The sequence below is a fragment of the Plectropomus leopardus genome, chromosome 21, assembly GCF_008729295.1.
Source record: "Plectropomus leopardus isolate mb chromosome 21, YSFRI_Pleo_2.0, whole genome shotgun sequence".
NCBI lineage: Eukaryota > Metazoa > Chordata > Actinopteri > Perciformes > Serranidae > Plectropomus > Plectropomus leopardus.
The window spans coordinates 2811149-2826767 of record NC_056483.1 but is presented as its reverse complement, the minus strand read 5'-3'; positions in this window follow the sequence as shown (position 1 = coordinate 2826767).

Here is a 15619-nt window from a genome sequence, read left to right as displayed (position 1 = left end):
CTCCACTCAAAGTCCACTTACTCTCCTGTTATTGAGCTCAGCTTTTAAAACCAACACAGAAAAAAGTCCTAAATGTGCTCAGAATAACGGAACCATTCTTATGAGCAGGAAGGGGGGTGGATTGGGGGTGGATTGGGACATGTAAAACTGTGTTTGTAGCTACAAAAGCAGGTATTTTTTAATGAGACGTCAGGACATGTTTAGCCTTGTTTGTGGTGACATAACCAGGTATATTTTTATAAGCTGGTATTTTCCAGCCATTATTAGTGAATAAGGAGGTATGTTTTAAAGACAGTTTGGGACATATCCAGCCTTGTTTGCGACAAAAGCGTGTATTCTTAAACAAGAGTTTGGTACATGTCCATCCTTTTTTGTAGCGACAGAAGCAGGTATTTTTTTATGAGTTTGTGCTTTTCCAGCTGTGTTTGCAGCAACAAAACAAGTATTTTTTAAAATGAATTTGTGCTTTTCCAGCTGTGTTTGCTGTGACAAAAGCAGGTATTTTTTAAAAGTTTGGGACATGTATAGTCTTGTTTGTATCTACAAAAGTGGATATTTTTTAATGAGTATGTAAAATTTCCAATCATGTTAGCTATGACAAACCAGCTGTTCTTACTGAGTGTATGGACCATTTCCAGCCATGTTTGTAGCAACAAAAGCAATAATAATTATAATAATAAAATAAAATGAAAAATAGGGTTTAGGACATTACCAGCTGTGTTTGTAGCAACCAATCAGGGTATTTTAAGTCAAAACATGATGTTTTCCTACCTAAGTGGTTTTTAATCCCGAACCTAACCAAAATTTCGCCACAGCATTGCCAGAACAGATAATTGAAAACGGATATGATAAGTTTCAACATATCTACTACATAAAAAATGTACAAATGAAACATATCCATGGTTTCCAAAACAGTACAATGCCATCATTTGATACGGTAATTGGGTTGGTGTAAAACAGTCAAAAGACAGTGAGATGTTTTGTCATCAGTATAGTAGTTTATCCTTTTTTAATATTTCTGACACAGCTTAATCCAGTCTTTTTTAACATGATCTATTTCATAAACAGCAGAGAAGTTAGTCACATGCTATCTGACTGCTTTTCATTTGTCTTTGGTTTCATTTTTCCAGACTGCAGCCCTCTTCTATCCTCTCATCTGCCCTCTTGTTTTGTTCTTTTTACTTCTCCTCTCTGCCAGTAGCCAAAGACTCGCCGTTCATAGCTGACTCCTCTTCTCCTTTGAAAGCAGAGCAATTGAACATTCATTACTTTGGGTCACGTGAGAGGATTAATAACCTTATTACTCATATTGGACATGCATAAAATAGAGGGCTGACCTTCTTTTAACCTGTCTTCAGCAATAGATGGAGGGTGTCCATTAATTGAATATAAAGGAGCTTCGATGTACTGTAGGCTCTTGCGTTTATTTTGCCTCGCTGTAAATGTAACGAGATCCCCAGTTAGTAATAGGAAATAGTCTTGCTTTTTGTGTGGGCACCAATTCATTTATGTTCCCTAAGTACAAGCTGCAATACGGGGCTTATGATGATGAAAGGCACCGGATCCTCTCAGCCTGGAGTGTCTGCCTACTATTAAACCTGCACATTCACAGCTCCCATCCAAAGTGATGAATCCCACTTAAATAAATACGTGGATCTCACTCTGACAAAATAATTGCTGGTATGAATGTGAAACCCCAGGCTGCCTGATAGCCACCCATGTTGACTCATTTAAATTATCAGTTATCTTGAAATGTTTACACAAAATAGTGACACTTTAGATAATATTATGATCTGAATATGGAGGAAGTTGACAGGAAATGTGATTATATGCTACTTTTTAAAGTGAAACTCCTCATACACATGCTGGCTTGTACCCCATGAATAAAATAAAAATATTGATTTAGGGGTATTCTCTCTGAACTGCATGTTTTCTTTCTCTCCATCCTGCCTCTAAAATGTTATGGTCACTTCCTTCCACTGCTTTCTCCTCTTTCAGCAAAGGTTATATTTTATCCACAAGAGAGTCATTATTTAGCATCTCCATCTCTGCTGTCCTCCTCCCCACAGCTCTCCCGACTCAGTGCCATTCTCCTTTGTCATTCTAATCTTTTCCTCTGGCGTTACTACTTTGTTTTGACCTCCAGCCTGCATGTGTCTCTGTGTGTGTGTGTGTGTGTGTGTGTGTGTGTGTGTGTGTGTGTGTGTGTGTGTGTGTGAGGGCATGCATGTTTGGTTTGTAGAATTCACTTTCATGGTCGTCGGTTAAAGCTGCTGGATGAGGCAGGAGAGTTAAAGGGAGCAGAGTTTGTATTTCTATTCATAGCTCTTTCCCCTTCCTTATCTCTGTAAAGGATGTGGATTTTTCAATACATGCCTGTCCAGTGTGGGGCAACAAAGCAACCAAATTATCAATCAGAACTCACAGAGGGAACATAACTTGGGTAGGCCACTTTTATGCAGAAATCCTGCAAGTCTGTCGCAACAAAGACCCTTCATTGTGCCAGCTTTGCTTTTTTTTACACATAACCAAACAATGATGGCATAATATAGCTCCAGTGTGTGATTTAAGAGAGCTTGCTGGCAGAAAAAGAGACACAAAAGTTATTTGTAACACAGCAGCATCTAGACTGAACTGTACATTTCTAAACAAAAACAAAAGCACAAAGTCACAATAACAGTCATCAAAAATCCCTGTCATATGAGAGTTGATCTAGTTCTCTGACATCTAAGGTATCCTTAAGCAACAGCTTGTGCAGCAGCTGATTGGGATGCTGTTACCACGATGTCAACAAATGCACGTGGTGGGATAATGCTGCACGGACCTAATGTTTACTCAACAGTGCCTGCCAACCTACGCCACGGTCACGGTGGCTAGGATTAGGCAACAAAGTCACAGAACGTTGCATGTGGACACATCCGGTGTCGTTAAGATATCCGCTAGTATTCTAATAACATAAGCCATTGATTCTGTCTGAGCACATTTTCATCTGAACAAGTGAAAGAACACTAAAGCAATTCTTTTGCTGTATGTTGCCAATTAAACACAGACACATTAGGTTTGTGATATGTCAGATGTGTGAGATTGAAAACTCTCCATGGGAAGTGATCAGAGGTGCTCACAGGTCTCACAAAAATTGTTTTATTTTTCGCAGACCATTTCCACTAGTAAGATGGAAAAAACAAATTCCTATCAGTCATGATGAATTCTATCAAAATATGACCATTTCAAATAACAAGTAAAAATCTCAAAATAATGAGAAACTTTATCAAAATAATAACTTACTTATCTAAAAAGTAATGAGAAACTTTCTCAAAATAATGTATTATATCTAAAAATGACTTACCTATCTGAAAATGATGACTTAGTATAATTGCTCATTTTTTTTAAAGATACTAAGGCACTACTTTGAGAAAGTCCACCCAATCGCACTGGCAGAAATAAGCTTCCATAATTTTTGACATTTGTATGCTAAAGGGGAGAAAAAAAACCAATCTTGCACATGTCAATCTAAGGAATAAAATGTTAACATGTGTGGGACTGCCAGTGTGAATGATATTTGTATTTAATTTTTAGGAAATACTTTCTGATGAAATCCTATCCAGACTATATTCAGAGATACTCCAGTGTTGTGTGTGACTGAACTTTAATACTGGTCATAAAAGCTTCCACAGAATATATTTCTGATCCAAACACAGTTTAAACAGCAAGTAAACACTGGGGTATGAAAAGAAGGACAACTTAGTATATTTAGCCTGAGAAGGAACAGCTAAGTCTAAAGAGACAATGAAAACAGTGCTACCACCCACAGAAACTCAAACTTTATCATAAGAAAATAGCAAGGGATTTACAAAACAGTAACACCCACATTGTCTTTAATTGACAAGTGATTCTATGGAAATTGCAGGGCAGAAACACCACAGCTAAGACAGCACAGCAAGAAAGTTGTAGCCACCACAACTTCTTTCAGATTGCTGCTTTATTGTAGGCTACAGTGTGTGATGTAACAAGTTGTCACCCAAATCACACAGACACCCACGATCTCCTGTTGTGGCCACCAGCAGCAGCAGATAATTGCCATCAATATTTCACGTAGACTGTGACAGTAGGGCATGACCTGATGCAGCTCAGGAAAAATCAAAATTTCTTGGCTCTGACAGATCATAACTCAGCTGCTACAATCCATCACGGTAAAAGGTGAGACCCAGAAGGAAAGTTCCTGACAGGGATTTGACTTATCACTGTTTGTACGGCAGCTTGTTGAGTTTGAGCTATTAGAAAGAGGAAGCTTTTTATTCAGGTCAAATGCATTCTGTATTTTGGTGACATCTCTGGTGCAGAAAGTGAAGGGTTTCTCCATTGGCATTCTGTACGATTGCTTCGGTGAAATAACCCTGACAGGAGCGATGAAACTTGTGATTTACTTTTAGTTTTTGTAGCCATTTTGTGCCACTACCGTCATGCTCATGCTAACAACCCAGTTCTCCTTCTGTTTATTCCAAACACCTCAAAAAGAAAGAAAGTGATTTTCTGACATATTTTGGTATGTAACTTGTCAACAACAATAAATACTGACATTGGGGAAATGGCTGCAATCAATATCAAGAGTGTGCCAAAAGTATGTGGACATCCAAACAAGAAGTACACCCATCTGTGATTGTTAAGCGTTTTATTCCCAAAACATGGGCACTGACTTGCTGCTACTTCAATGTCCACTTGTCTGGGAGGGCTTTCCGCATGATTTTTGGGATTTGCTCTGGTTAAGCCACAAGAGCATTTACAAGGTCGGGCACTGACGTTGGGTGATGAAAGCCCTGCTTGTAGTCTGGGATCCAGATTCCAAAGAATTTTCTTTGTGGACCTGGCTTTTTGTCTTATTGAAGCAAGAGAGCTCCTTTTGCAAACTGCTGCCATTAACATGTACAATATTGTATAAAGTACTGTATGCTGTAACACTACGGGACCCACTATGCTTTTCATATTTGTGTAATAATTTTCAATTTCAAATGATGAGGTAAACATATGTCAAAGTAATCCCTGTGAGCAAAAAACTCAAGCTTCAGACTGTTCTGAATGCTTTATTTCCACATATTCTTTCTCTTTTGGCAAAAAGGTCAAGTAAGATCATGGCAGAGTTCTTCATATGGTCATCTGCTTAGGGCACGCTACTGCAGGTTGACGTGTTTTAAGTGATATTGTGTGTAAATAATATTATATAATTATATATTGTATAAAACACAATTGCAAGATGACTACATTTCCATTAAGCAACTTCTCTCACAATGTTGTGCAACTTCTCCTTTTGGGATAATATTCAAAGAAGCATGCAGCAAAAAAAGTGTTTCCATTGCAATTTTGCGAAATATGGCTTTTTTGAATTACCTGAAAAACCACCTCTTGCAAGCCTAAAAGCTTTTTTTGCAATGAATGGGATTTTTTTTTTTTTTTTTTAAATAGACGTGTTTTAAATAGGCATATTTTATATTTGCAATTTCAATTTGCACAATTTGAGGGTTAATTGAAACCCATTCCAAGGAGTCTACATGTCGGCAGACCTTACCTGGTCAACACACATCTCTCACCAGGTGAAGAGGGCCTAGCTGAGACTTTATTTTCTGAGAAGCTGAAACTCCCACAACAACTGCTGGTAAACTTCTACCCTGCCACCACGGAGAGCCTCCTGAATTACTGCTGCACTGTGAGGTTTGGGAGCTGCACAGCAGAAGACAGGAGGTGGTTAGGGCAGCTGAGTGTGTTACTGGGACCACACTGCCACATCTGAGTGTCATTTACACTGGCCGCCTGAGCAAGAAAGCCAGCTGTATTATGATGGACCGAACCCACCTTGGACAAGGCCTGTTTTCCCCCCTCCCCTCTGGTAGGAGATACAGGGCAATTGGACGCAGGAATAATTGGCTAAAAAAACTGCTTTTTCCCCAGAGCTGTTGCCTCTGTGCACACCCTGAGGGGACTGACTGAAGAGAGCAATGACATGCACATTTACTTGCACTGGACACTTTTTATTGTGTCTCAATTTATTTGCATTGTGTGTATTTTTCTTGTGCTACTGAAGTATCACCAAACCCTCTTCATTATTCTCTTGTTTGTTTGTATTTTTAACAGAGACAATAAATATGTTATCTCACGTTAACATCAGAGACACATTTACTCTAAGTTGTAAATATTTTTAATTTCTCAGTTTTGAATCATATTGTTGCTGGAATGTAATATGGTTCTGTTCAAATGCTTTTATTGGTGATTTTTAGAGAAAGTGCTGCCAAACACAGCCATTACCAGGCAACAAGTACACTGCTACATATAGCTGCATGCTAATATCAGGGAAACCTGGCATCTTGGTTGCAATGTTAATTTCTTCCCTATTTTGGATCATTTTACTGATGGACCATGTACAGCTGTGAAGGCTGCAATGATGATACAGAGATGAAGATACAAGGTAAAAGGTAGATTTATTTGTTTTTTTGGGGGGATAAACGTAGTTTCGAAAAAAATGAAATTAAAATTAAAATCAGTCAAAGTAGTTAATCTTGCGACATCTTTTGGCATCAAAAGAGGAGATTATTATTTTGTTTTGTTATTATTATCATTATGAAAGCGTGAACATGTTGTAGAAACCCCAAAATTCAGTTATGACCCTTAAAATTAACTCTAAGGTCTGTTAAAGTCTGCTGTGTCCTGATGCCTTCAGACTTTTGGATAAAGTGTTTGTAAAAGAAGTTCCCTTTAATATTTAGTCTGTCTTTCTTCTCATTTGGTCAGTTTATTATTAAGAACAGTGTGTTTTCTTGGTTTTTGGGTTACCATGGGTGCATTCTGAATCACATACTTGTCTTTTTACTTTTAGTAGGTACTATGGCTGCCCTTGCAAAGAATGCACTGTTGCATGCAGTATGCACACAATCAGGACATACTACTTCTTCATAATACTGTACCCTGAACTTTGACCCTCTTTCTCATATAACTGTTACCATGGAGATAAAATAAATCGCCATCCGCCAAACTCAACAGAGACGGAGGTTAACCTGGAGAGCTCTGCTGTTGTTACTGATTGTTACTTTAACTTTTAAGTTATAAATGCATACATTGTGGATTCTAACATTTTATATTCATTTTATATGCATTTCTCTGTCATTGTTATGATTTATTTTGTTCACTTAAACAATATATATTGCTATTATAACCATGTCAGTCCCTTGAATGCACTGTCATTCATCATTGCAGCTTCTCTCAGCTGTCACCCAGCTGTCAAGATGTAACAAAGCTGCAGCTTCACAGAGGATTATGGGTAAGAATAGCCAGAAAAGCATACTGGCTTGCATACTGCAAAATGTGGCCGGATGTAGTAGTACATCCTGGTATTTTTGGCATGCTGCATTTCACATAGTTTGTTCTGGGACATACTAAATATTTTTCTGCCATGCTAAATAGTTAAGTAGTATGGGTATTGGAACACAGGGCATGTTTTTCCCCATTTGTGTTCCTTTGTTCCTGTCCTTCATTTGCCCTTCTACACACCTGCCCTGCATCAGCCTCGTTAGTCCTTTTCTGCTCCAGACTTTCTCTCACATCATCTCTCCGCATGTTCTTCTACCTAATCACCTTATTCTACTCACCTGTGCTTCTCCACCCTTTCTCCTCACCTGCACTTCATCCAGTCATCAGACTGGGTTGTATTTAAGTCCTGGTTTTCAGTTCAGACTTGGTTTGATCCTCTCTGTGGTTATGAGAGCCTCAAGCCGTTTGCTCTTTCCCTGTTTAAAAAATAATCATCTAATAGAGTTCCTGTTGCCTGCATTCACCTGCATTAGGGTCCACATGCCCCACACTTCATGAAATGGTCTTCTTAGCCAAAACAATGAACAGCTCTGACATAAACAAAAACAAAACAAAAAAACACAAAAATATCTAAAACATCACATGGTGTCCACACACTGGCTATATAGTGTGTCACAAAATGTTTGCTAAATTGTGGATACAACAATCAAGTCCAAGCAGTGGACTATGGTTGACTGTTGCCTTGCATTATTAATTTTCACTTTTAGATTTCATGAAAAAACAAAACAATGATATAATCAAATCCCTGCGGATTTCTCACCAATCATTAACTGATGATTAAAACATTTTCATGTAATGTAACAAAAACATTTGAAACACTTTTATTCAGAAACCCCACTGACTGGTTGAGAGATACAGTCAGGACCGTTTGCTTTAAAACCGCTTGTCCTCTTATGAATGCATTCCAATGAATGAGCAAACATCCAATGATATCACCGCTGCAGCAGCATAAAATTATTTTCATCAGTATTGTGTCAGATGTGCTATTAATATACATTGAACCACTGAGCATTTCCTCTACAGAGCTGACTGAGTTCTGACTTTGTTTATTATGCTACGTCTCAGGGGATAATGTGTAAATTAATGCACACTGCCCCTACATTTTATACATACAGAGCAAACTGACTTCTTTATACTCCAGTCAAACTATGCCATATATCATAATTTATTCTTTCTAGCCTGTGGGAAATGCAGAAACTTGCAAACTGAGTGATTGTCACTCATCACATGAACTGAACTCTAACAGTCAAGAGGCTCCCAAGTGGAATGAATCAACAAACAGAATGATTCCTCAAGCAGACGAATATGCTTTTGTCCCTGCTTATGCTATTTTTTTTCCTCCAACGAGTCCATGTGATTTCTATTTCCTCAATCATCCACTATATGCATAATGTATATTATTGATTGTTGCCCGTCGGCAGGTTTAATTTTTAAAGCTGCACTCGGTTGATTCAAATGTTGGCATGGCTGCAAACAACTCAAATCATTAATGTAATCAGCACTACACTAGATACTACTCCAGTTTATGATGTATTTCAAAGGGACAATTGCCATATTTTACAAACTGGGTCATTCCTGTTGGCTGTGATTACATTCAAGGATTCAAAAGCAAAGCTGGGTTGGTTGTGGGTTGGATTTGCTGTTAGAGATGGCATTACTGCAAAATACAAAGCTGGTTCCATAATCCTTAATAGTTGATGTTTTAACTAAACTTCTTCGTGTTTTTTTTTAATTTCCCTCCACATCTTACCATGTGCCTTGTTTTTGCCTAATCCTAACCATTCGTGCCAGCATGTGCATTAGTTGCCATGTGCTTTTGCTGCCTCAACATAAAAACATTATAACTCCACCATGTGCCTGTGTTGATATCACAGTAGCATCCCAGAATGTCAACAACAGATGCAGAAAGACACCCAGAGCAAAACTGTAAGTCCACTGCAAAGTGGCAACATGTGACAACTTGGCATGAGAAAGCATTGGACATTTACAACTGCAGAAACACTGCTCAAAATGAATATTGAGTGTAAAAAGAACCATTTGTGAAAAGCAGTGCGGGGCACATGAATCATTCTACTAATATGATGCTCTTGTCCTTATGGCAACTGAGATTGCCTATTAGAAGCAGAGGTGAAACACACAGGTGAAAATCAATGGGAATGAGAATCACTGTGGGTGTTCACTAATGTGTGTGCCGCCACGGGGCGAAGCATAATCATACTCTATAGTTTCCGCAGCAACAGGTAAAAAAGCAAGTTTGCACAATTCAGAGTCCGAACAAGGCACTTATTCAGTGCAAGGTGGCCATGGAGATCATCCCCGGGAGCTTTTTCACACAATAGACCCTGCAACTCGATAGCATCTTTCATTAGACCTTCCATGCCGGGTAAATGGCCACATCTTTCAAACTCCACATGCTCACTTTGTAATGGAGGTCTTCTGTGGCAAAATATGTTGTTTTGTAGCCTGAGCAGAGATATCCAGGTAATATCACGAGTAACATTCTGAGATTTTAAAACTCCTCTAGAGTCACAGAAGACATTATACAAGTGTTTTTGCAGTGCTGTGCCGTAGTCCCCATGGCTAGTAAATTGACTTTGACATATAAAATCAGAAGAGTGACCTCTTAAAATTGCACTATGCTGCCACAGTGCTCACTGTGTTTTTTCGTGTTTATTTAAAGGGACACTTTGGAGCTTTTGAAGTGAGATTGTATGAGGTACTTTTAGTTTATTACATACAGTAGATGGTGGTGGGCATGTTCCTATAGAAACAGGTGTGAGAAGCACCATGGAAGCAATGTGTATGTAGCCTTACAACAAAACATGATTTAGCCACTTAGAGAAAGGCCTATATAAATTTACAAAATCACTGTAACTGGAGTGTCACCGGTTTACTTTGCCATAAAACAGCCCTTACCTTTGGCTCTTTATTCCATAAGCGTAGCACGCAATGTATTATGCCACAGTTCAGCTGTTTGGGACATAACGTGATGGTCAAAAACATGTTTTTCCAGGCTATTCAAGCAAAAATGAAAGCAGCTGCTAGCTGCACAGAATATAGACATCAATACTCTACCAGCAACACTGACACAACTCAGCATTTGTTGTGAACATTTCACCCAAGAGGATTATGTGTCCCAAATGCTCAGACAGAAACTGGGTAAAGGGCTTTTTGGTATTCTTCACCCTCAGCCTGGAATTTGTTGCAGAATGACTGAAACTCAAGGGGCTGGTGTTGTTAAATGTTTTGAAATCTAAAATAAAAGACTTAGAGGCAGGCTGATGTTGATGATTTACCCTGCATGATTGTACAACTGAAAGTTCTCTTTTGACTCATAGCTAGTTATTTTTTTAATGCAAATTTTAGCATGTGTGAATTGTATTTTGTTTCACTTTGTGTCTCTTTACCTAAAGACTTTCTCTGCAAGATTTCCCTTGTAAAACAGATTTTTAATTTCAGTCAGACCTGGTTAAATAAAGGTTTGATAAGTAAAGTGATACTTTAAGTATAAACATTGTTGTTTGGCACAATTGCACTTATGCATAAAAAATCAATAGTTCTATGGTTGAGAAAATGTGGTGCAAAAGAAAAGGATTGTCTGACAGCAAATTAAAGTAGAGAAAACTTCCTCAATATAGCATTTACTTAAAGTGAGACCATATTTTTAGGTGGACCTTTTTAAAAGTGGCCGAAATAGGTTTTGCTGCAAACCCCTATCCACAGCTATACATTTCTAAGCCTCCATGTTGGTACTCCTGTCTGTTTTTCCAAACTGGGAGCGTGCAGATGGTTATAGTCACTGTATTGAATAAGTACAACAACGTCAAAAAATCCAAACTGTCCCTTTAAGTCTTCTTTTGTTGTTTACCACCCCACCACATTTTTTAAAACTTTTCCCTCAGTGTGGAAAATATGCGTATTAAATTCTGAAAATAATTATATTCTTTTTAATTATTTTGAAGCCGATTATAGGGGAAATGCATAGGAGATATACTGGCTCATGCACTGTGAAATTGGCCCAATATGTGAAATCAGACAGTGTGATATACTGAGTGGTTGCAGATGAGAGACTGCTGCAAACATTTGAAGAAAAAAATGCTTTCCTTCCTTGTCCCATGCAAGAGTAAAAGCTTGGTTTATTTTAAAATGCCTGTTATTGTGGAACAATCATAAGACCAGGCAAAGGGGAAAAGAAAAGAAAACGTTATTTTGCTGAAAGGAACCTGAGACAAATCGAATGTTTATTACTCCAACAGTTTCAGTGGCTGTAAAGTCTGTATTTTCTGCAAACAAAAGATATTTACCTCCTCCGATTTGTGAAGTAGCATATCTGTTTCTTAATAAAATGCAATGCTTTTTTCTTTCATTTTTGTTTTCATTTCCTCTGGAAGCCAGCAGTGAGATGGCGATCTGTAAATGGTTCTCCACCAAACTCCTGTGAGGCCACGAAATGTGAATCCAAATAAAATACATTTGAATGTATTGAGATGATAAACTATTGTTTCAGCCTCTGAGTGCAGGGAATTATATACCATGTTGCTGTTTTCTTTAATGTTTAAGTTATGCATGAATCCAAGAACAGAAAAACAAAACCCATTCCCATTTAATAGTGCCACGTCGAGAGACTATAATTATACAAAAATGCTTCCTATGTTATGGGGAAACTGTTTAAAAATTGAATGTAATTCAGTCCTATTCAGTGGTTAATTGATTGGTAGCATGCCATCTTGGTAATCTATAATTGAAGACCTGCATTCTTATTATGCAAGGATACTGTTTCTGACTCATATTTTTGCATCAAGTTTTCCCTCTTACTGAGGTAATTAATTGTCACTGTCTTACAAGTTTAACCACTTGAAAACATGTGAAATTATCACACTTGTTGAGTAGATAAATCCAAAATCCAAATCTATGAAGCAGTTCAAATTTGATCCACTCCTGTCAGTCTATTTTATTTTTCTGGTTGGCGCATGTGACAGCTCATTTAAGAGCAGGAAGTCTAGAATGACTTCCTCCATTTAAGATGCCGCTGGCATCTTGTCATGCTGTAAACAAGAAGTGTTCAAATGCTATCAAAGAATCAAAACTGAAAAAGAGCACCAAGGGCAAAACCTCTGATATCTTTTATTTCCACATTACACCACAACATATTGCCTCTCTTTAACATTTTGCATTGAACTGTTATTCTTAAAAATAGTTTAAACTTTCCCTTGTTTTCCAAAGAATGGGTCAAGCCCAGGAAAAATGCAAAAAGATGCATTTAGTTGTTTGCATTGCTCCTGAGAACCTTCCTTTTTATTTTTATTACTTTTTATTTCTATCCAAAGATTTCTATCATTGTAAAGTGAGAGTAAATATAGTAGCATTGTTTAAACACCAACATCATGCCCAAATATAATATTGATTCATTACTATATTTAATGTTGTCTGTAATGAGAGATAATTGCTCTGTATGGTGAGCTATTATGGTAATTTGAATTTATTACATGTTTATCCAGACACAGCTGGAAAGTATCTACTGTGCTGAGCCAGTTTCCACTGCTTTTGAAACATGAGGTTTTATTAAGACTGTTCAGTTTTTCATTTAAACAAGGAATACCATTTTTTCCCCTCAGTAATGACACAGTGAATACAAGGTTTTGTGTGTAGTGCTGTTAAAGGAATACTTAACCCCCCAAATGATTATTTGTCTTCAATTTCCAAAAAGTTGTAACATGTTGCCGCATTGTGAGTGGGCTTCCATGTCTGCATATTACATTCTAAGTATCCTTCTGCATCTGTTGTTGACATATTGGGATTCGGCTACCAATGCTGGGATGTCAACAACAGCACATAGTGGGATTACACTACAAAAGCATGTGGTTATATTTAGGAAACATAAGCACATCGGTAGGCGAAAAAAAGGAAAAAGAAAAAAGTCCTGGGTTTGTTGGATCCATTCACTTGCCCAATAGGGACCTTCATGCTCTTTCTATTACATCCTTACCAGAAGCGTTTTAACCTGATGCCATCAAGTGGTGCATCATGCAGATGCGTCAGGTTCCATGGTGGCCATGTGCATATCATGCTGCTACGGCCATCCAGCAGCTTATCAGCATACTACAAATGCTTTTTTTCTGGCCGCATTCTCAGTTGATACTGTCTGGCGGCGTATTGTATAGCCGTGAAAGATGGCTTTTGGCACTGGGATCATATGCTGAAATCATTGCAAAGTGGCAGTATTTGATTTCATAATGGGAACAGGCTGTAGTTTCTCATAGAATCTCACGTTAAATTTTCATGAGAATGTCAAAGGAGTCCACCACATTTTACAACAGCAAAACTTTATGGGGTGGGAGTCACCAGAGGCCCTACAATATCATATAATCACGATACTTAGGTCAAGAGACAATATTATTATGACATTAAATGTTTTACAATAACTGAATTTTTTGATGACATATATTGCTATTTATAGCTATCTATGACCCTTTTTCAGAACATCTGTTTTTGATAAGTTTTCATCTCACTGCAACTTTCATACAGTAACATGTAGTGGACAGAAAAATAAACTGATGTCATTTTTCTAGTAAACTACCAAAAGAAAAAAGAATGATACATGAGGGGCGGCACGGTGGTTGATGTGGTTTTCCTGTTGTTAAATGCAGCCCCCTATGACTTTAATTCATCAAGAAATTTCAGATTATTTATTCACCAGAGGCAAACAAGAATACCAGGTTTTCTCCTTGAATTCAACATAAAACAAGGAGAGTAACTGATGTACAAAAGAACATTTGGGGGCTGAAGTATTCCTTTAAACTGGAGAGGGAGTGAACAGGAAAGGGTGGATTCATTGTCATTCCCTGAATGTGCTTCATTAGTGAACTGAAACATTGCCATTGGGGCTTCATGTAGTTTTTACTACAGCTAGCTTCATGGTCGAAGTATTAACTCTAAGCTTTTATCAAGGAACAATGAGCCTAATCCTCTCCAAAAAAAAAAAAAAATCACAAAAACTTGCATTTTAGAGCACTGAAAATCTTAACATTAAGCTACTGGCTTTTTAGACAAAGTGCTACTGATGGGGTTTCTCCACATGGTTGCACACATGCAGACAAGCATTGCAAACACAAGGCTATATGAGGACACTGTACCATCAGGAATGACAGTTCAACACACAGCTAAAGTAAATTAAAGCTTTCAAAAAGCTTTCATTTACTTTTCTAACCACCCACTGTCTGCTGGGTCGTGCAGGGGAAGAAATCCTCTGGCGTGCAGGAAATTAGCAGTTTTATGCTTCCAGCAGTGACAATGATTTTTTTTTTTTTTTTTTTAACTAAAAGACGAACTGGATTGCCACTGAACTGCCCAACCTGAGTTAAGAAAAGGTTGCTATTTACAAAGACTGGGATATAATCATCGTCATTAAAACAAACCTAAACAAATTCTGACCTAACTGATTGACACATGTTCTTTTGGAAGTACAGTGAATGCTGCAGCAGCTGCTGTCAGTGAGGTAAACAAGGTAACTGAATAAGCAGGGAACTGTGGAGACACAGAGACCCCAACAGGTACAAAACTCATGGCCTCTGCTTTACAAAGCAGAAAATTCTCATTCATAAATTCCAAGCATCACCAGATCTAACCTGTGTTCAACAAACCAATGCGCTGGTAGTCGCTGAACTTTAAATGTCATGTCAAAGTCTGTCCTTTTGACCAAGCATTGTGATGCCCACACTTCCCAACAACTCCACAGACTCATGATTACAGAACAAAAATTACTGATTTGTGCAACATAAACTTTAAGGATAAGATTTACATTTGTAAAGTTCCCATCCATTCATGTGTGGGTTTTTCATCTGTTTATGGACCCTAAAATATCTGACCTTGACTATACTGATATGTATTACACTTAATATGTGTGGCTACATTTCTGAGAGAATGTGTCCAAAACCATGCACTAACATCCTGGATATTTTTGCTTTATGGAATGATACAATCACAAAGACATGAAGTCGTGGGTTTGAATAATACTTGCGGGTAAACAAAATATAACTTTAATGACAAGATGATAGTAGCTGATACACAATATATGTGTGATACTGTTACACATTGTGATGTCAGAGTTAAGGGGCAATTGGAGATGGAAACTAGATGACAATTAAGAAAAGCATATGATGACACTGGCTCCCCATACTGCACCCACAAAAGGAGCAAACGTCTTTCAGTAAACTCATCGTCTTTTGTCGACCTGAACAGTGTTTACTGGGTGGCAGTATGAACTTCA